The following is a 24023-nucleotide window of genomic DNA, read 5'->3' as shown; positions in this document are numbered from 1 at the left end:
AAAGGAATATATTTTTCTTTGCTAAGACTTTGTAGCTTTTTGAAATTTTATCATATGTGAAACTATTTACATTAGAATTATCTGGAAAATACAATTGTAATTGTATCATTGATATTCACCATACTTAGTGGTTAAGAAAAATCGCTTTATTTTTTAGAGTGAATTATTTCTTTCACATGTCAGCTAATTGTATGTTTAAAATAACTTAGAAAAATATTTTGTAAGCCATGGCCTGGCTACTTATGAACATTGACAAGTCAACCATATAAAACTTTAATTGTGACCATTTTGAAGGGTTGGCAGAACAATTAAAGTCCCTTTTGTCAATCATTTAGCATTTACCAAACTTCTCTTGTGAGTGTAACATTGTCCTAGGTGCAGGGTAAAACATTGCTGGGGGGGGGGGGGTAGAGGGGATGTCTTTGCCAACCATGTGGAACCTTTCTATGGGTTCAGGAGAAATATATAAAATAGTTAACTCGTGAACAAAATGCTTGTTTCCTTGCTGTTAAACCTGGATTGGGTACTTCAGTTTATAAGTTTATGCACCAAGCACCCAGGTATTTTCCCAAATCACCAGAAAGCATCCTCATAAGCTCCCTCCTTTCCCTGTGTAGGGATGCACATTTCTCCCGTGTTTATCTTCATCTGCTGATAACATCTTCCCTTATTTTTCCACTGGAGTTTTAGATTTATTTTTGAATATATCTGCCATTTCCTTACAATGTTGAGGCAGACACGCAGTAAAAATATGGGCCAGTTTTTCTTTCTATTTCTGTGTGTATGAGGTCACCAGGATTTGTGCATTGCTTTTCTCTTTTTTACCCAACACTTATTTTTAATTGGCTGACCATAAAGGAAAAAAGATCATTTGTTTCTACAGTCCTATATATTTTGAAATGTATTTTGTTCTTCCTCCTTTTCAAAAAAATGTTTCTGACTGTGAAGTTCATGCTACCTGGAGATAAGAGGAGAGAGGATCAAAGGAAGGTACTTGAAAGGAATGTCTGATATGTATGAAAGATTGTGTTTATCCAAGTGCTTAAGTAATAAAATAGCATTCCTGTGTAGGCAGTTAAAAGTTGCCATAGCTATTTTGAAATTCATACCGAGGCTTCCATTTAATCCCTAGTCAGCCTTGGTAAGATTTACACAAACACATTTTTAATGTCAATGTGAGTCTTCCCTGTGGTGCCATCTCAGATTAGTACATTGGAACCTGGAACAGTGCCCTGCTGGACGGAGAGCTATAGATCATAAGAATATATTGCTCTTCATATGGCTCTACCCCATTATGACATCCTCCTCAAACTGCTCATCTGTAATATGGCCACTTGTTAAAAATAAGCTCATGAATGTTGATGTATTTTCCAAAAGGTTATTCTTATACATGGATTTGTTTTAAGCATTAAAAGATCTGATTTATTGACAGAATATACCACTCAACCATGATTATCCTGGTTTCTTTTTAATCCAAATGGTCAGGGGTCCCTTAGATTCACTAGTACAGTGGTTGGCAAATTGCGGCTCGTGAGCCACATGCATCTCTTTGGCCCCTTGAGTTTTTAGCAAAGGCCAGCTTAGGAGTACCCTGATTAAGTTAATAACAATGTATCTACCTATCTAGTTTAAGTTTAAAAAATTTGGCTCTCAAGAGAAATTTAAATCGTTGTCCTGTGAGTTTGCCGACCACTGCGCTAGAAGGACCCACAAGATACAGCAGAGAGTCGCAGACACTGTTAGGATTTAATACACCAGAAGCTGCAAAGCAAAGTCATCATACAGAAAGTGCTGGGCCAAAGTCCAGAGGAAACCAGGCACCAGATTCTAAGGGTCCTTTCCCAGTGGGGTCACACAGAATGTGCTGAATGCCCCCAGCAATGAATGGTGATAACACGTAAAATGTTGCCTGAGACTCAGTGCCCCGCATTTTTGTTGGGGGCTGGTCACATAGACACCTCTGCCTAGCACATACCCAAATACCAGGCCCCCAGAAGAAAAAGAGAGTGGAGCCTAAACCATATTATTTGTACAAACAGTTTAGGCATGGTATCCCACTAGAGGATGGTGGGAACACTCTCAAAATCCAAGTTCCTGTATGTCAGCCAAAGGTCAACCTTGCAAATAGAACTTCCTAAGCATGGATATCTCAGCTCAGACTTGCTCATTAAGTCTTTACTGTATACAAGATCTCTCTCTACCTTCTGTGTGGATTATTAATATTTTGTCCAATTTTAGTCAACTTCAAAGAATAGAGAAATGTAGAAGCAATTTGTCTATTTGGGTTTCTACAAATAAGTCTTTTAAGATTTAATAGACAATGATGATGGAAATATATATTTACTATAGGTTACATATAGTCTTGCTACATTTTTTCCCCATTCAATTTCTGCACATTTCAGATCACTCACAGTTTGCTGGTGGAAATGTAAAATGGCATAGCCACTCTGGAAAACATCTTGATACCTAGTTATAAAAATAAGCATGTAATTTCTGTGTAATACTGTCATACAATTTCTGTGTAATACTGTCATATTTTTGGGACAAATTCACTAGTTTACAAGAAAAACTCGACATTCCTCTTTAGCCTGCTCCTTAATCCCTGATAATCACTCCCTAATCCCTGATAACCACTAATCTTTTTCTCTGTCTATAATTTCATTATTTACAGAATGTTATATAAATGGAGTTAAACACTGTAGAATTTGGGGATCTTTTTTTTTTTAACTCAGGTAATTCCCTTGAAATCTATCCAAGTTGCATGTATCAATAGTGCCTTCCTTTTTATTGCTGAAGTATTTCATGGTATGAATATACCATGGTTTATTTACCTATTTAACCACTGACAGAAATTTGGTCAGTTTCCAGTTTTTGGCTGTCATCATAATAAAAGGCTAATAAGAAAATGGTCATCACGCCATAATGCTGATATGCAAATAGTCATCATGTCATAAAGCCAATCAGCAGGGACCTGAGGTTGCATGGCATAGGCCTGGGGTGGGGACCTGATGCTGTGCTCCCTGCCCTGGTGCTGGGCTGGGATACCTGAGGCTGCACCCCCCACCCCGGCATTGGAGCTGGGGGATCTGAGGCCATTCCCCCCTGAAGCTACGCCCCCTCACCCTGGTGCCTGGCCGAGAGACCTGAGGCCACGCAACCTGCCTGATGGGGCTTGGCAGGGGTGGATTTAATAGACAATGATGAATCACGTTTCCAGTTGCATCATGCAGATGGCACAGTGAGAATTTCGAGGAAACAGCATGAAAGCATGCACCCCACATACATGAATACAACCCTTCAAGGTGGTAGGGGCAGTGTATGGTTTGGAGCATGTTTTCCTGGCATGATTTGGGTCCTTTAATTCATGTGGAACAAGGTCTGAATAGCACAACATACCTAAATATCCTCGCTGATCAAGTTCATCCTATCATGTTGATGGCATATCCCAATGGATATGACTTCTTCCAACAAGACAATGTGCCATGCCACAGTGCTCGTATGGCGTAGGAGTGGTTTTAAGAACATGAGGGAGACTTTACCTTGCTTAGGTAGCCCCCACAATCACCACATCTCAATCCAATTGAGCATTTGTGGGACAAAGTTAAAAGAGCCATCAGGCAGCTGGTTCCACAGCCATCAAATCTCACAGAACTGGACAGTGCTATTCATCAGGCATGGTGTCAGACTCCTCCCATCACCTTTAAACATCTTGTGGAGTCAATACCAAGAAGAATCGCCACAGTATTAAAGGCAAAAGGTGATTCAACAAAGTACTAATGGGGTGGTCATAATAATCTGGTCACTCAGTGTATATTGCTTATGTTGGATTTATGTTATTGTTGAGTTTTGATAATTATTTTTACATATTCTAGTTACTGGTTCTTTGTCAGATGTTAATATTTTTCACCCAGTTTGTAGCTTATCTTTTGTTGTTTACTCTTCTTTCCAGGGTATTTTATGAAGCAAAAGTTTTTAATTTTGATGTTCAATTTATCCATATATCCTTTCATGAATTCTGCTTTTCTGTAAAGTCTAAGAATTCTTCCCTTATACTAGGTCCTAAAGATTTTCTCCTGTTTTTTTTTTTTTTTCCTCCTAAAAGTTTTATAGCATTGTATGTTATATATTTTAAACTGATTGCCCCTAGAGTGACAATTTTCAGCAAAACACCACCTGAGAATTCTTCTTGAATGGTGACACATTAGATGTGTTTTGCCACTGTATAATTGTCAAATTTGTGTGAACTTGTATATCCTGTTCCAGGGTATAGAATACTTTAATAGTAAGTGAAAAGAAGTAGACTGGGGGAAAAATAAACTTTAAATATTATATTTTTAAGCAATCAAACTTTGAATCACATTTTCCACCTCAACTTATTTTCTTTACTTGATCTGAATAATTGAAACAATGATAAGCAAATCACAGCAAAATTATAGTGAAAAATGACTTTTTTCTAGAAATTTAAAATTACAAAATAATATGTAATTCTATTTCATGTCATAGAATTTTATCTTAAAGAGCATTTTGAGAGTGCTTATTCAAAGATGGTTTAAGAAGGAAATTTCCTGTCCCCACTGTAAGTGAAAATATAGACTAAGGCTTTGTCCAGCATAGTGGCTCTTCCCCAGGTTGCGTTTTATCCTCAACCGTGTCCACCTTTAACATGAGCAAGTACATCTCTAAACCCAATTCCACACACATGTCTGGATCTAGGTGTTTTTATTTTACTGAATTTTGCTTGACACACCAGGTCACACCATAACATTTGTCTTTTAGCCTGCAGCAACTTCATTTCCATGCTTTGCGTGTATTAGAATATGATTCACTTCCTGGCAACTTACCAAAGATTGGCTTAAAAAAAACTCTGTCAGAAAAAAAAAGTTTCCTTTTAAATTGCAAAAGTTGAAATTGCAGGTAAGGTTTTCCATGCATGTGGGTCTGCAGTCAGGGAATAGTTCCATTAAAATATATCCAACTGTTAAAAATGACCCCATTGCCTCTAGATGGCACACTACTATTATTTTTTCTTAACTTTAGAAAAGTTCCTGCTTTTTAGCAACTTGGTAGCACAGGTGCCGATTCACTCAAGTTTTAAAAAACTTTTCAGTGGTTGTCTAAGTATTCTGAAGTTGACTTGGTCCTGCTTATTTTGTTTTGACTTATAGTTAGCATGTTATAAGTAACATGTTAGAATGTAAACACAAAACAAGTTTACTTCATGCTCTCTCTCAAAGGAATGTTGTTATATAGAAGCAAAATATTAACTTTGTTGCTTTTAAAACCCCACTTTTATGCTATATACATTTTGCCTCAACCTAACATTTATGAGAAGGAAATATGAATTTGAATGCCAAAAGTAATGACAGAAGGGCATTAGCAGTATGTCTAATAATCTCCGTATGCATGAATTCTCTATCAAAACATGAAGTGAAAGCTCATTCCATTGGACCACAAGACATTTATTATTTGCTTTTCATGTCTTTTTAAGAAAGTTTTGTTTCACAATAACATTTGAAGGGAAAAATTACATTTGAGTTATATTTTGTTACTATTATTTTTTATCCTCGCCCAAGGATACTTTTCCATTGATTTTTAGAAAGCATGGATGAGAGAGGGAGAGATGGAGAGAAATGCCAATGTGAGAGAAACACATCGATTGATTGCCTCCTACATGTGCCCAACCAGGGCCCGGCCAGGGAGGAGCCTGCAACCGAAGTACGTGCCCTTGACCAGAATCAAACCTGGGACCCTTTGGTTTACAGGCTGACATTCTATCCACACTGAGCCAAACTGACTAGGGAAAATTTGAATTATTTTTTAAGTATAGTAGGATTTTCAGACAGAACTTGAATTCACCTTATGCCATCTTGAAATGTAATTTTAGCTGATGAAAAAATACCACGTTGGCTTATTTTTAGTGATTATAGCAAATGCATCAGAACCGATAATATTTGCATTGTGTCATAAGAACGTTTTTTGAAACATTACTCTTTCTAGACTGAGGGCATTATGTGAAGCCTGAGGTAATACAATAACTATATCTAGTAAACACATTTAAGTGAAAAGAAAAAAAGCATCTCACAGACAAGAATGGAGAAGCATGTCTCCACAGGTGCTTGATGCTTTTAGTTCATGGGCTGCAAAGAGTTTGAGTTATGAGAATGATGATGAAGTGTGGCAGCATTTCCCACCCTTAAAATGCTCTTTATCAGCGTCTCCCACCCCGAGCTTCTGTATGATGCCCAATGATTCCTTGTATTTCTCCCCACAACTCATGAGTATTGATTAGATCTGATATTTCTTGGAGGAAATGATTTCATTACATATCATGTCTAACAGTCTCCTCATTTTCATTTTTATAAAAGTCACTAGAGGCCTGATGCATGAAATCCGTGCAAGGGGTTGGCCCTTGCAGCCCCTCACAGCAGAGGCCAGCCCTCGCAGCCCCAGCTTTGTCCGGTCGTTCTGCTGTTGGATCTAATTAGCATATTAGCTCTTTATTATATAGGATGTGCTTGAGAAAATATTGGCGAACTATATATCTGACAAAAAACACACATCTTATAACTGGAATATATAAGGATAGAAATATATAAAAATAGGAGGATCCAAGATGGCTGCTCGGGTAGACACCTAACCGCAGCAGCTCACAACAATTTCAATGGAATACAACTAAAATGTAGAGTGGACATTGCCCAGACCTACAGGTGGTCGACTGACTGAAAACTCTACAATAGGAAGGTGGGAGAAAGCCAGAGGGAAAGTCAGAGGAGCTGAAAAAAGAGCCTAAGGTACGGAGACATGCTGCGCGCTCGCACGTTCGCGCGCACCGAGAGGTCGCAGCCGGAGAGGAGGAGAGGGCTGGGTGCTGCCTGGCGTTCCCTAGCAGGAAGGAAATGAAACCCCCAGCCTGGGCTGAACCCCCGAACTGGCAGCGATGAGCCCCATTATGGGCCAGATTCTGGGGACCCAGGCTCCGGCAAGGGGAGACGGGGCTGGGAGGCTGAATCTCAGGGGAAAAACGAAAGGCGGGGGCCCCCGGAGTCGCGCGCTTTGCGCGCAGAGGACTGAATGTAGACTCTGATGCTGGATTACCCTAGCCGGAAGGAACAAAGCCTCCGGCGGCGCTGAGCCTCAGAACGGAGCGCCCCGAACTCCCGGTCTGGGCCAGTCCCTGGGGACCCAGGCCCGGGCACGGGGAGACGGGGCTGTGAGGCAAAATCCCGGGGACGGCGCGAAAGGCGGGGTCCCCCGGAGTCGCGCGCTTTGTGCGCAGAGGACTGAATGTTGACTCTGATGCTGGATTACCCTAGCCAGAAGAAACAAAGCCTCCGGCGGCGCTGAGCCTCAGACCGCCCCGAACTCCCAGTCTGGGCCAGTCCCTGGGGACCCAGGCTGGGCAGGGGGAGACGGGGCTGTGAGGTGGAGTCCTGGGAGCGCGGCGAAAGGCCGAGCCCCCGGAGTCACGGAGTCGCGCACACTGCGCGCAGAGGACAGTCTGTTGACTCTGATCCTGGACTCCCCTAGCGGGAGAGAGAAAGAAAGCTCCAGACTGGAGGATCGTGACGAGGAGCAGGAGCCCCCGCTGGACACCTGCCAGCCGGGTGCCAGCAAGGAGCCGGGCGACGGGGCCTCCGGGGGGGGGGGGGGGCCCCGGAGCCCTCGACCGCTGAGCGCAGGCAACAGAGCCAAGGACCGGGGATGCTTCCTGGGTGGCGCCAACCCTGGCGACAGGCTGAAGCAGCGCAGGAGCCCGCGGAGAACAAAGGGGTGCCACAGGCCAACCTGCTGAGATTCCAGGACGGGGAGGAAGAAACCATAGAAGTTCTCAATGTGAAGAAATCAAGTGAGAGCAAATGATAGTAAAATTACTTAAGAAAGAATGCAAAGTATATCTTGAAAAATCAAAGACTAAGTCAGAACTCAACTCACCAGCCAACATTGCAACATAAATGCGTTTTTTAAAAAAAAAGAAAGTAAGAAAGAAAGAAAAAGGGACAGAATGTTGGAACAGCGGCGACCAGACCTAGAGTGGCCAGGCACAAGGCAGTGGCAGCCGGGCCCGGAGCAGCAGCGGCCAGACCCCAGAGCAGCAGCGGCCAGAACCAGAGCATCAACAGCCAGCACTGGAGCAGCCAGTCCTGGGGCAGGGGCAGCCAGGCTTGAGGCAGAGGCGGCCAAGCCCAGGGTGGCCAGTCCAGGAACACCCAGACCCGGAGTGGCCGGGCCCGAAGAAGCCGGGCCCAGAGCAGCCGGGTTGGGAGCAGCCAGGCCCAAAACAGCAGAAGCCAAGCCCAAAGCATCCAGCCCAGGTGCGGCCAGGCTCGGAGCAGCCGGGCCTGGGGCAACTGGGCCCAGAGCAGCCGGGTCTGGTGCGGCCAGGCCCGGAGCAGTGGCTGCCAGGCTGGGAGCGGCCAGGCCCGGAGCAACCGGGCCTGGTGCGGCCAGGCCCGGAGCAGCGGCTGACAGGCTGGGAACAGCCAGGCCCGGAGTGGCCGGGCCCGGAGCAACTGGGCCCAGAGCAGCCGGGTCGGGTGTGGCCAGGCCTGTAGCAGTAACAGCCAAGTCCAGAGCAACTAGGTGGGGAGTGGCAGTGACCAGACCTGGAGCAGCGACTGCCAGGCTGGGAGCGGCCAGGCCCGGAGCAGCCGGGTCTGGTGCGGCCAGGCCCGGAGCAGTGGCTGCCAGGCTGGGAGTGGCCAGGCTCGGAGCAGTGGCTGCCAGGCTGGGAGCGGCCAGGCCCGGAGCAGCCGGGTCTGGTGCGGCCAGGCCAGGAGCAGCGGCTGACAGGCTGGGAGCAGCCAGGCCCGGAGTGGCCGGGCCCGGAGCAACCGGGCCCAGAGCAGCCGGGTCGGGTGTGGCCAGGTCTGTAGCAGCAACAGCCAAGTCCAGAGCAACTAGGTCGGGAGTGGCAGTGACCAGACCCGGAGCAGCAACTGCCAGGCTGGGAGCGGCCAGGCCCGGAGCAGCCGGGTCTGGTGCGGCCAGGCCCGGAGCAGTGGCTGCCAGGCTGGGAGTGGCCAGGCTCGGAGCAGCGGCTGACAGGCTGGGAGCAGCCAGGCCCGGAACGGCCGGGCCCGGAGCAACCGGGCCCAGAGCAGCCGGGTCGGGTGTGGCCAGGCCTGTAGCAGTAACAGCCAAGTCCAGAGCAACTAGGTGGGGAGTGGCAGTGACCAGACCCAGAGCAGCAACTGCCAGGCTGGGAGCGGCCAGGCCCGGAGCAGCCGGGTCTGGTGCGGCCAGGCCCGGAGCAGTGGCTGCCAGGCTGGGAGTGGCCAGGCTCGAAGCAGCGGCTGCCAGGCTGGGAGCGGCCAGGCCCGGAGCAGCCGGGTCTGGTGCGGCCAGGCCAGGAGCAGCGGCTGACAGGCTGGGAGCAGCCAGGCCCGGAGCGGCCGGGCCCGGAGCAACCGGGCCCAGAGCAGCCGGGTCGGGTGTGGCCAGGGCTGTAGCAGCAACAGCCAAGTCCAGAGCAACTAGGTCGGGAGTGGCAGTGACCAGACCCGGAGCAGCAACTGCCAGGCTGGGAGCGGCCAGGCCCGGAGCAGCCGGGTCTGGTGCGGCCAGGCCCGGAGCAGTGGCTGCCAGGCTGGGAGTGGCCAGGCTCGGAGCAGCGGCTGACAGGCTGGGAGCAGCCAGGCCCGGAACGGCCGGGCCCGGAGCAACCGGGCCCAAAGCAGCCGGGTCGGGTGTGGCCAGGCCTGTAGCAGTAACAGCCAAGTCCAGAGCAACTAGGTGGGGAGTGGCAGTGACCAGACCCAGAGCAGCGACTGCCAGGCTGGGAGCGGCCAGGCCCGGAGCAGCCGGGTCTGGTGCGGCCAGGCCCGGAGCAGTGGCTGCCAGGCTGGGAGTGGCCAGGCTCGGAGCAGCGGCTGCCAGGCTGGGAGCGGCCAGGCCCGGAGCAGCCGGGTCTGGTGCGGCCAGGCCAGGAGCAGCGGCTGACAGGCTGGGAGCAGCCAGGCCCGGAGTGGCCGGGCCCGGAGCAACCGGGCCCAGAGCAGCCGGGTCGGGTGTGGCCAGGTCTGTAGCAGCAACAGCCAAGTCCAGAGCAACTAGGTCGGGAGGGGCAGTGACCAGACCCGGAGCAGCGACTGCCAGGCTGGGAGCGGCCAGGCCCGGAGCAGCCGGGTCTGGTGCGGCCAGGCCCGGAGCAGTGGCTGCCAGGCTGGGAGTGGCCAGGCTCGGAGCAGCGGCTGCCAGGCTGGGAGCGGCCAGGCCCGGAGCAGCCGGGTCTGGTGCGGCCAGGCCAGGAGCAGCGGCTGACAGGCTGGGAGCAGCCAGGCCCGGAGTGGCCGGGCCCGGAGCAACCGGGCCCAGAGCAGCCGGGTTGGGTGTGGCCAGGTCTGTAGCAGCAACAGCCAAGTCCAGAGCAACTAGGTCGGGAGTAGCAGTGACCAGACCCGGAGCAGCAACTGCCAGGCTGGGAGCGGCCAGGCCCGGAGCAGCCGGGTCTGGTGCGGCCAGGCCCAGAGCAGTGGCTGCCAGGCTGGGAGTGGCCAGGCTCGGAGCAGCGGCTGACAGGCTGGGAGCAGCCAGGCCCGGAGCGGCCGGGCCCGGAGCAATTGGGCCCAGAGCAGCCGAGTCGGGTGTGGCCAGGCCTGTAGCAGCAACAGCCAAGTCCAGAGCAACTGGGTCAGGAGCGGCAGTGACCAGACACGGAGCAGCTGGTTGTGGAACAAACCAGAGCAACAGAGGCCAGGCCCGGAGCAGCCTGGCCCAAAACAGCTCGCTCCTCACCTGCCCCTGCCCCACGGCTGCCTCTCAGACATGGCTGGAAACTTTTGCGGGAACTTGAGGGTCTGCTGAATCAAGTGATGAAGGCTTATATCTGGATGTGTTGAGTTAGTATAGTCCTGGGGTGTTGATCTGTGAGTGCCTTGAGTGGGGCCTGGATGAGGCTGGTTGTCCTATTAGGAAATGTCTTTTGTGTGAAGTGTATCATTGGGCATGTGGAGGTATTATTGATATGAGAGAATGCTAAGTAACAGATTTGCTATCTGAAAAGGGATTTACTATCGGGGAAAGGGAGGGAGGAAGAGACTGAACATAAACTGTGCACCAATGGATGAGGATGAGGGGGCAGAGGGTGGGGTGGGAACCTGGTGGAGGGGGGAAGAAACGAGGAACCTGTGTAATAATATGAACAATAAAGATTGATTTAAAAAAAAAAAAAAAAAAAAAAAAAAAAAAAATATATAAAAATAGAAACAATTCAATGGATGACAGACATTTCACTGAAGAAGATAAACAGATGAAAAAGTACCACATGCAAAAAATTTTAAATGTCATTAAAATTAAAGCCACAGTGAGATATCACTACACCCCTTTCAGAATGGCTAAAGTACAAAACAGTTACAGGCTCAAATGCTGATGGAAATGTAGAGAAACTGGATCACTCACAGTTTGATGGTAGAAATGTAAAATGCCATAGCTACTCTGGATAACATTATGATACCTAGTTTTAAAAATAAGTATGTAATTTCCATGTGGCCTAACAATTTCACTCTTGGACATTATCTCAGAGAAATAAAAAGTTATGTCCAAACAAAACCTATACATGGATATTTTTGCAGTTTTATCTGTAATAGCCAAGTATCTGTCTATGGGGGACTGGTAAGCAAAGAAAGTGTTGTACATCCATATTCTGGAATACCATTCAGCATTAAAAGGAACAAATTACTGGTGTACTGAACAACCTGGGTGAATTATCAGAGAATTGTGCTAAAAAAAAAATAAATGTATACTGTAATGATTCCATTTATATAATATTTTTTAAATAAAAACATTTAGAGATGGAAAACAGATTGTTGCCACAGAGGGCTACCTATGGGGGAGAGGGTGTGGTTTTAAATGAATCATGCAAAACTGGTAACATTTAAATAAAATGTATGGACTGGATCATGGTCAATTTCCTGTTTGTGATATATGTCTGTACTTATGCAACTTGTCAAAATTGAAGGAGTTTGGATAAAAAAGGTTCGTAATATCTCTTGGAACATTTTTGTAACTTACAACAAATAAACATTTAAGTAAAAAACAACAACCTATGTATTTCTCCCATAGATTGTGCCATATTAATCTTTCAGAGATAAAGCTAAGTTCTATTTTGGGGCTCTGGTTATTTTTTATGACAATTATATGTTTGATTATAAAAAAATTATTAGATACAAATGTGTTAAACGCAAAAACATTTTATTTAAATAATTTTTGTCAAGAATATACTCCTCTTAAGCCTTTTAATCTGTCATAGATATTCTGATTGCTTTCACTTGAAATTATTTAGGATTATGTTTCCTTGTCTTATATGAGATATAGCCTATAACTTTTTCTTCCCATTTCATCTATATTATGATGTTGTTCAGCCTTGTTCCTAGTAAACCTAAAAATAGTATGAATGAAAAATGAAGACATCTGGCACATGACACTTACCTGTAGATTTTTACAATTTTGACAAAACTCTTAATGTATATTTTGTGAAAAGGTTAATTTTATATCAAAATAAATTTCTCGCATAATACCATTAGTATTACTAAAAATTTCCTAAATAAGTTTCTAACAAAATGTAACTGGGTTATCTAAAAAATATATCTAATTATCTGCTACCAACTTTGAACCACAGTGCCATGGCAACAGCAAAATTGTGGCTTTAGAACACGATCCTTTATTTTAAGAAAGCACTAAACGTTAACATCTTAGCTCTTACGTGATTCTAGAATGTCTTTTTGGAGGCCAGTCTTCCTGAATTCAGGATATATTTTTGGGACAAATTCACTAGTTACAAGCAATTAAAAATCTTTGACATGTTTATAGGCTTCTCCAGGTTTTCTCAGCATTTCTCAAATCATGTATTCTATCTTTTTTTTTTTTTTTTAATCTTTCAACCCTGGTAGGCTTTAAGCTGAGCTTTCCAGACTTTTTGAAAAGCAACTGATTTTTTAAGAGATCATATTTCTCCCCTTTGCTCAGAGGATGAGTTGCTGCATACCTGCCCCAGAATTAAGCAGTCAGAATTAGACCAGAGTGGCATTAATTAAGCATCTTCGTGTGTGTGTGTGTGTGTGTGTGTGTGTATGTGTGTGTGTGTGTGTGTGTGTGTGTGTATTTGTACGTGCATATGTGTTGGAAGGGAAGGGCATTGCGCAGGGGTGTTTGGGTAGAGAGAATAAAATGACTAAGAGACATTCTCAAACGAGCAGGATATTTTGTCCAGTGCTGGGTATCATACCATGGAGTAAGCCTGATTCTTTAAACACTGTGGCAAGATTACTGGGTTTAGAATTAGGAGATCTAATTAGGGTCAGAGCACTGACTTTCTAATGTTCCATCCTTATGATCACGAATGAGGTAATCCTGTGTTTAATATTCTCCTGGGTAAAGTGAGACTTGTAATACTGTCATAAAATGGCTTTTTACAAATGCAAAATAAAATTTCAAGATATTAAGTCCTATTTAAATAAAAAGTGTTACTACTCTTTAGCATCCATTATAATTCAGTTAATGTATTTCGATGTATAATGTTAATGCAAGTGTAGTTATCTCTCTGTGGGTAAATTTGTTTCATACAGGCTGAGAATAGGGTTTTTTTTCTCTTTTAAACATATACATAGTAGATAGAAGGTGTCTTAAAATGTCTATTGAGTATTGAGTGAGTAGATGACAAGCCTAATGAAAAAGAATGCTCAAATCTAAAGATTTAATTTATTCTAATTTAATTGGTTACAGGATAAAATAATCACAGAAAATTTTAGAGTTGGAACTGAATTACACCATCCCCTAAGTGAAATGAAATAATATTAGAAATGATAGTAAATGCTTTCGAACAGTTTTGTTTTATTGTAACTGGCATAGCTATGAGCATCAATCATGACGTTTTTCTCATCATAAACCTTAAGTAACTCCTACTGCTTAGAAATAAAATACAGTTCTTTAGTCTGGCTCTAACCTTTTCAATTTTAGTTTTCCATCTTACTATTTTTGTCTCTTTGGGATACACCCCATAGCTCCAAACTATCTTGCTTTCCCTGCTCTTGTGCCTCTTTGCCTGAGTCCAGGCTTTACGTCATTTTGGAATGCCCTTCAATTTATTTCTATAAAATCAGATCCCATCTATCTGTCAATTTCTGTGTCTATTGCCAATGTCGCCACGTGGCCTACACAGATAGCCTCAGTTAGAGGTAATCTCTTTCTGCCTAAATACCCATTTTCTGTTTACCCTCTTCAAACCCTTGTCGCTTCCTTGTCTAAACGATAAAGTTTTTGATTAGCAGATTCTATATCTGATTTACCTTTGTATTGTTCCTAATTAAATATAATTGGCATACAATATCTTATTAGTTGAGGTGTACATCGTAATGATTTGATATTTATATAGTATGTCATAACATGATCACCAACTACCTTTGTATTTTCAAGACTACCTACATTGTAAATATATACCAATGTTTGTTTATTGAATAAATTGAATGCATATGCATTTTTATACTGCTGCTGATAAACAACTTACATTAAACAGTAATTGATATTTACAATAAGGAATATATAGGTGTCATAATTTTGAATATATAGGTGTCCATAATTTTAAGCATTATTATAATTAATAGATTTTGGCAAAAGTGTAAGGCAATTCTATTAGAAAATGATAATTATTTCAACAAATGCTACTGGGACAATTAGTTGGACACCATATGAAGAAAAAAAGAAAATAAGTAAAGAAAATAAGAGAACTTAGATACTTATAACACCAATTAAATGAACTCATAATGTGAGGGGGGGGCAATGGTAAGATAGGTACACATATAATACCTTAATAAAAAAATGAAAAAAAAAGAACTCATAATGGATCATATGCTTAAATGTAAGCACTAAAGTATAAAACACAGGAGAAAATCGTTGTAAGGTTTAGTTATGCAAAGCAATCTTAGATATGACATAAAAAGCATAACTGTAAAGGAAAAAGTAACTTGGATTTCATCTAAATTAAAAATTAAAGTTTTGTTCTTCTAAACTTTAGAATCTAAAGGCTCTAGTAAGAAAATAGGAAAGACAAGCCAAAAAATTTGAGAAAACATTTATTAATAATATATTTGTAAATAACTTGCACCCAAAAATATATAAATACCTCTTACAATTTAGTAAGAAAACAACCTAGGTAAAGAATGGATACAGGATTTGAATAGGCATTTCAACATATGGGTAGCAAATAAGCACACCAAAATATGCTCATCATTAGTCATTGGAGAAATGCAAATCAAAGCCACAGTAGATACCACACTGCACCTTGTAACTGTCTGAGGATCACCTGAGCCTGCTTCTCTTCTGCCCATGAGAAATTTAGCTCCCTTTTTGATTTCCCACAAAATAGCATTCATTCAGAGCATTTTGAGCTTATGAGATTTATTGAATATGTATGAGACATGTTTTCATGTAACAGAGTAAGCAATTTTATTTATTTATATTTATTTTCCCCCATTACCATTTATTCCCTCAAAGCCCTCTTCCACCTCCCCCCACCCCTTTTCCATCCCACTATCACCACGTTGTTGTCCATGAGCCATGAGTTCTCTCTTTTTTCCTTAATCTCACACCTCCTCCCCCTTACTTCCCTGACACTCCTCTCCTTCCCCCACCCCCTCCAGCAAGCTGCCTGCCTACTTTCTATCTATGAGTCTGTCTGTATTTTGCATGGCATTCCACACATGAGTGAAATCATTTGGTACTTGTCTTTCTCTGACTGGCTTATTTCACTTAGTATAATGTTCTCCAGGGTCATCCATGCTGTTGCAAAGGGTAAGATTTTCTTCCTTTTTATGGCAGAGTAGTATCCCATTGTATACAATTTTATATGAAATGGGTAGATATGAGTAATTATGAATTTCCATGAAACTAATAAAACTGTGAATTTCTATGAAACAGGATCCTAGTTACACAAATTTCTTCCAAAGATCCATTCCTAATTTAAAATTTTGAAACTTGGGGTGCTTCTTTCTTAGCAAAGACCACAACAATTAAATTCATCTCTACAAAATTTATATCTGCTTCTGAGTGTTATTATTAATTAATTTTACAACATAGATTTTTCTTAGCCCTTACTTCCTAATTTTTCTAATCTCTCCCCATCTTTGAGTTCCTTCTCTTTTCTACTTTCTTCCTTTCTCTTTTAGCAAAAATTTTCTATTTGTCTCATTTGAATGAATTTAGTTCTCACCTCCAAAGTTTTGGTGCCCATGCAGACTTGGCCCCAGCTAGGCTATTTTTCTCAAAGAGAGATCTCAGAAGAAAAAGAATTCTCATGCCAACTGTTAAGGTAAAAAAAAAAAAAAAAAAAAAATTTCTCCACCTACATTTTTACATAGATTTTTCTTTGCCTCGTTCCCTCTTATCCTTGATTATAGACTCTTTAATTTATTTCCATGAAACTATCTGTCTTTGATCCAAACAGGTATGTTTCTTATGAACAGAGTATAAGAAACATACTTATTGCTGTATTCTAATTTTAAGACACCTTTTTGACTTCTTAAGTGAAACCTATAACTTTGTGTCAATTCTCTCTTTTTTTTTTTTTTTTTATAATTCCAGATCCATTTTTGTACTTGGAAGATGGGTATTTAGGGTTACAAGTGCTATTTCCATTTATCCCCAAATTCTACTCACATTTGAATCACTTGTACACTCTCAGCTCTCAATCTGTTTTCCTCTCATCGAGGGTACATCGATACCCAAGAATGAGGTCTTAATCTTTTATAGATCATATAGACCACTTTCAGAACCTGATGGAAGTTGTGAACTATCTCCTCAAATATATGCATATAGAACATCTTTTTCTACAACAGGAGTTTTGCGTACATTATGAAGCTTACCCATGAACTCTCAAGTCTATTCCATCAGATTGAGTATCCTTGCAGTACAGTTATTATAACCTAGAATATGTAGCAATATGTGTTGAATCACTTTGAAAATTTATTTTTATTCTTTGTAGTTGCATTTTTCCTACTGTGTTTTTGTAGGTCTTTTTTGAGGAGCTAATGCAAAATGTTGAATTACTATAGTCGTATCATTTTATGGAGAGGACACTATAGTTGGTTGAAATCTTTTATAGTTCCCCCCCCCCCCCCCCCCCCCCAGAACAAAGTGACTTTTCTCTTTTAAAACACATTAAGGGTTGGAAAAGTCATTAGGATGTGAATGTGGATATCACAGAATTGATGTACTACAATTGGAGCTGTTATATTAATGAAAGTGAGACTATCTTAGAAATGAATCATATAGCTATAAACTTGTAACATAGAGAGGGATCCATTAGTGTGTCAATGGAAATGATGTGAAGATAAAGAAAATGGGTTTTGTCTTAATGCAGAGCAAGTGTGAGCAGAACATGTAGCTGAATTTTAGAAAACTCCACGAGGAATTAAAAGCTAAGACTACCCATATATTTTATGAGTCTTTAAAATAGATTATATCGTCAAAGATGATTACAATGAGATACTATTTATTATATCAGCTAATAAAGACATAAATTAATTACTATAAGATTGTTAATTGTTACCCATCTTTTAATATAATACAAGTGTTGCCAAAAGTAGGTTTACAGTTGTTTGTATGAAAAAAGGCATGCAGGTTATGATTATTATTATACTTTTATTAACCCAATAGAATGTCACTCATACTATAAATCTACTTTGCCTACCCCTGTATGTACAGAACTTTTGCTGATATATAGGCATGTTTTCTATGCCTGCTTCTATTTCAGCAGCATAAAAATACAATATATATTCTTTACTCTGAAAACTATTCACTTTCCCTGTTTATAAAAGTAGCTTTTGGAATAGAAATTGGGGATGAAATAAAAATTAGAAGTTCACCTTTAATTTCTTATGATTGCAATTTGAGCAAAATTATACCCTGCCTTCTACATTTAAAAAAAATTGTGAGTGGAATTTCTTACATCGAATGTATAGCAATTAGTTATTCTCGAAGTTGGCAACCTGCTTGCCCAGGTTCAGTATGAGAGCTGTGATAGAAATGAAGGGCAATTGATCTTCATGAGACTAACCTGGAGTGTCATTCCAGAAATTTTCTGATCTAAAGATCTCTGAGAAGTCTCACCAGCTAAATATTATTTGGAGTTTATGATTTTACATTTTTTATCATCGTACAATAGAATATACTCAGATTTCGAACTGAAGAAAATCTCACTTCTCTGTCTAAAAACAATAGCTTCATATGATTTTGTATCTTCCTTTTTGTACTATGAAAAATAAAAAAAAGTTTATATAAAATGTATTTTAAGTGCTTGGTCAATCTTGTATGTGAAATGTTGAAAATGAATTAATTAATTAATTAATGAATTGAATATATTATTTATTTGTTCAAAATTTTGGGAACTTATAAACTAGACTATAGGGGAAATTTTTTCATGTAAACTTTAATGTTTTATAAATACAATTGTGGTTTCTAGAAATAACTGATCAATTTATATTTATTAAATTGGTGCAATCATAAATAAGTCAAGGAAAGTCTCCTTTTACTTTATAAAACAAACATTTAAATAAGTATTTAAAAAGAATGACCAGTGCTAGGTGGTAGAGAATGTAGAATGCCACGAGGTACTAATACCTGGGGCAGGTAGTTTATTCTAGGGCATTCTGAGGTAGCTATTAGCTTGTTTTTCATTGTATCTCAGTACATATCCTAGTGTCTTGAACATTGCGGATGTTTAACAAACTTCCATTAAATGAATAAATGAAGACATTATGCCTGCCCTGTAGCAGCTAATAGTCTAGTTGGAAGACAGACATATAAGTTGTCTCAATTATATGCTTGTAATAATAATGATGATGGTGATGATTTAGTGAGTATTTCCTTTGTGGTAATTACTATGGTAGGTGTCTTATATCTGTGATTTCTAACCTCTTAGACAACCACGAAAGATGATAATTATAAACTAGTAACTAGACATTTCTATAATACTATGTGCTAATTTTCCTTATTTCTTTGGTGGAGAGGGAGTGAGTTAGGGAGGTGAGAGTAAAGTATGAGTCTCTTTTTCAGGCAAAGGGTCCATCCTGAGCAAAGACAGAGATATATAAGAGCGAATGGTTTGTTCACTTTATTTCAATGATCAAACAATTTGTAAAAGACGTTTGGAATTCAATTTTACTCTGGACCTGCTGTCCCCCTGAACTTCATGTGACATGAGTTATTACTTTCTATGGAAGTTGAATTTATTGTTAGATTAAACCTTACTCTTTCTCCAGGAAATGCTGTTATGTACCATGATCTTCGCTTCATTATGGCTGGAGGGGAGAAGGTCATGATTCTCTCTTTGTTGCACCAGAGAAAGTACGCGTGTGACATCCATGAGTCACCGAGGAGAGAGGAATTATACTGCACTGAATCTTAAAATTCTTACAAAGCGTTCTTTCACACCATTGAAGGCTCAGTCTCTTGGAAAGTGCTGCTGAAATAGCTCTAAGCCTCCCCCCCCCCCCCCCCCGCCTCTTCCCTCCCCACTCCCGTTCTCCACCACTGCTTTTATATTAGAATAATGCAAAGAAAGAAAACAGGCATGTGATCTTAGCAGCTCTAAAAAATCCTATTTTTGGTTTCCCTGTTTTTAAAAGTATGGAAAAAATGATTTAAGCAAATGATTAGTCACACTAGTGTGGGGACACGACAAATTACAGGAGAAAATGAGAAACCCCTCTAAGAGAGGTTTATAAAATTGTCAACACCCTCTTTAAGAGGCCCAGCTGGAGGCAGCTCTAGTTACTAAGATCACTAGCCCCAGATTGTCTTTTTTCTTCTTATGGAAGCACTAACATCAACCACAGGTGGTAAGCCATAGTCAATTAAGCTCCCACTTTCAAAATTAATAGCATTATGCACTCGGACAGTCTCATAGACTTGGCTTCTGTGTGTTAACTGTTAGAGCACTGTCACTTTCTCTTTTTCACCAGGGAATACATGTCAGTGGTTCTCAACCTTTCTAATGCCTCAACCCTTCAACACAGCTCCTCATGTTGTAGTGACCCCCAACCATAAAACTATTTTTGTTGCTACTTCATAACTGTAATTTTGCTACTGTTATGAATTGTAATGTAAATATCTGTGTTTTCTGATGGTCTTAGGCTCTAGGCTGTACAGCAGCGGTTCTCACATGTTACAGTTATGAAGTAGCAAGGAAAATAATTTTATGGTTGGGGGTCACCACAACATGAGGAACTGTATTAAAGGGTTGAGGCATTAGAAAGGTTGAGGACCACTCAAGCACCAGTGAGCCCTTCTGGATTTTCCTTCCTCTGCTAATGAGCTGGCATCACCAGCATCACCAGTGCAGAAGAGGATCAATTCTTGGAACCAGCCCCCACCAGCAGGGCCTGCTTCCTGCACCTGCCTCGGGCTTCCAGGTGTGGACATAGGTGTCCATGTGAAACCTAGTGGAAGTGTGAAGGGGACATAGAGCTATCTGGGTTTATGCATTTCTTACTTTAATTTATTTTATTTTTTGATTACAGTTTGCATTCAACACTATTTTGTATTAGTTTCAGATGTACATCACAGCTGATAGATATTCATATAGGTTACAAAGTGTTCCCTTTGATAATTCAAGTGCCCCCCTGGCACCATAGATTGCACAACATTATTGACTATATTCCTAATGCTTTACCTTAAATCCTATGCCTATCTCATAACTACCAATTTGTACATCTTAATCCCATCAGCTCTTTTCACCCCATCCCCCAACACCCCTCCCCTCTGCCAACCATCAATCTGTTCTCTGTATCTATGAGTCTGTTTCCACTTTGTTTGGTCTTGTTCTTTAGAATCCACATATGAGTGATACCATATGGTATTCCTCTTTCTCTGAAGTTCATGCATTTCTTAGTGAAATTCATCAGACAAAAAGTATAAATATTACATTAATTAGCTGCATTGTCTCCAACTACCTGAAGCTGTTTTGATTAATAAGAATGATAAATTCATATAAAACTCAAAATGTGCATTATTGTTAGTCTTGATATTGATCTCAAAGTGCCCAGACTTCTTGTTGTTAACATACATGCTTCCTTTCAAGCCATGTCTTCACAAGAAGTTTGAAGGTCTGCAATAACCTTCTAACTCACAGCATTTCCATGACACCCCATCTCTATTCCCACTTCTATTCCATCCTACATATCAGTGGCAGATTAATATTTATGTTATAATTTTTGTTTGGGAACATAAACGATTTTTCATTTTTCTATTATACAATATTAAATCTCACATAATTCAGGTAATAGATAGCAGTTAACATGAAGTAAATAAAAATCTTCTAATTGGCTTCAATGACCAACTCATTTCTTTTCTTATCTATCACTGTGTTTCCTTCATTTAAAAAATATACTTTGACCACTGCCAAGCCCAATTCTATCTAATAAATAAATTTGCAATCTTTTCTGACAACTTCCTGTATATTCATAGACAACTATTTCATATTTTGAGATGTTTGAAAGAACAAGCCTTCATCTCCCATTTACATTTTTTTTTTTACATATTATTCATTCTATGATATTTTATTATATATTTGTGTTCACCTAACACAGGGTGGGGAATGTTCCACCCTCCTGTGGTATATGGCCCATGAAATCATTTGGTCTGGCCCCGCCAAGGTATTAGGGGTGAGTTAATTAAATGTTTGATCAAGTATTGCAGGTTAATTTTTAAGTTGATAATTTTGTGTGGCCCTGAAATGATGTTATAAATAACCAAATGGCCCTTGGCAGAAAAAAAGGTTCCTCATTCCTGATAAATATATTTCAAGTAATGTGCCATTGAATGAAGTCCCTAAATATTTATCATGTTAAATTTGTGGACTTTTGAAAACTCAGAGATATTCTTTAGTAGTAGTTCATACAGGATTCATCTTCAGTTTGAGAATCTGGTACTTACATTGTTCACTTCCTTTTCAGCCTTCCTGCTTATAAAGCCAATCCATCTTCTACTTTCTCTTTGAAGGCTTCCCAGTGTCCTTCGGGTTTTATAAGTCTTCCCCTTTTTTAGCTTTTAAAATAATAAATGATGAACTACAAATTTTTGAGCATCTAATTTAAAAAATGAGAAATCAATTACTTACCATCTTACAATATTCTACCAGTTTTAATCATGTTTTCCCAGTTAGATTGTAAATTCTTTAAAGGCAGAGGCTTAATCTTAACACTGAATGGATATTGCCAATAACACTTCATACTAGTACTGTCTGAATATATAATTGGTTCTCAATAAATCCTCTTTGAATGAATAAGTACTTGACTGTAAAGGGTTCCTCAATTATTGGCAAGAGAGTTCATAAGGTGAAAATCATTAATATTTGTTTTGACAGTTGGACTGTTTTAAACAAATAATTTACTGTGGTTATTATGGGCAGAAAACTCTCCAGAGTGACCTATTTGTGAGAAGGGTGATAAAGTGTGCTTTCATTTGCATTATTCTAGTTTTATTTAATTTCTTTTTCATGTGTTAAAAGCTCTTACTGATGATAGTCACTGAAATAAATTATTAGATTGAGAGGCAGCTTAGTGCAAAGATAAACTAATTAATTTTCACTCTGACTCCTAATGATTATTTTTTCTGCTATTATGCTTATGGTCTTACCATAACATTTAGTAGTTGGCTACATGATGTTTTCTCTTCTAACACTTTTTATATAGCATTTGTTCACCTCATCAGGGCAGAACCTGTTCCTGCAAACACTTGTGCACCCCATTGTCCTGGAGACCTTAAACACTTGACTGATCAATGTCCCAACCTGAACTTAGACACAACTAAGAAATGAACAATATGCCTACAGAGGAAAGTACCAGAGGCTAATCTTTTATTTCACATTCAATTTGCATTTTATAGCACTATGACCTTGTGTGTGTCTATAAAAGTTTACCTTTCAAATGCTTTCAAATTATAATTATATTTCACTCTCTTTGGTATTTTATCCTACTGGTTCCTAACTTTTTATGAGAATAGTGCCTCTGGTTGATTTTATAAACTGCATATGACACATTTCTATTATTCTGCAAGTCAGAGCATTTTTAAATAATCTTTTTGTAGAAGACATTTGCTTTTGAAAATCAAACACTATTTTCTTCAATTTTACAGTTTTGAAGACTTTCTGTAGGTTTTAAAATATTTTTAGTACTCTATAAATTTCTCAGCACATAGAATAATGAGTTGTAACCCACTAAGTTCATATATCACCATCATTGAAAATCACTCTGTTAACAATACAAAGTTGCCATCAGGAGAAACACATCTATATATCTATCATCTATCTATCTATCTATCTATCATCTATCTATCTATCTATCTATCTATCTATCTATCTATCTATCATCTATCTATCTATCTATCTATCTATCATCTATTTATCATCCCATATCCTGTGACTCCCAGAGCCAAGAAGTAGAATAAATATCATCCTTCTTTATCAATGCCACATCCATTTCATTTTCTTTATTCCTCATTAAAAAAAACAAACTTCTTTGAAGTATACGCCACTCACCATTCAACACTTCTATCAACCTCCTGATCGCTCTCTCTCATTCACTAATGTTACCTTCTAGATCATTCTTGTCTTCCTCTATACTCCTATTATAGTCATTATTCATGGTCAAAATTTAACTTTCACATAGATGACTTATTCAATGTATTAGCCTTTTAAATCATAAATCTCATTTAAAAAAATCTGTTCACCTTTTTCCTCTTATGGCAGTGCCCTTAATAATACTATCTATTGTTTTTTTGTTTCTGCTTTTAGTGAGGAAGACAACTTTTTAGCCCCCTATTTAGGTTCTCCCTCTAAATACATACCTATAAGTTCTATCTATGTTGATTCACAATCTTGGGGGATCCCTGGTGAAATATGAAACTGGCCACTGTATGTGGAAGACAAGGAGAGACCAAAGAAAGAGGCAGACCACTCTAGATCAGTAAGTGCCCCGAGATGAGCAGATCTCTGCATCCCCATGCAAGATTCTTACAAGTTTCTGTGAAGATCT

Source organism: Pipistrellus kuhlii, unplaced genomic scaffold (assembly GCF_014108245.1).
Source record: "Pipistrellus kuhlii isolate mPipKuh1 unplaced genomic scaffold, mPipKuh1.p scaffold_m20_p_8, whole genome shotgun sequence".
NCBI lineage: Eukaryota > Metazoa > Chordata > Mammalia > Chiroptera > Vespertilionidae > Pipistrellus > Pipistrellus kuhlii.
The sequence above is the reverse complement of the archived record's forward strand: the minus strand, read 5'-3'. Positions refer to the sequence as shown.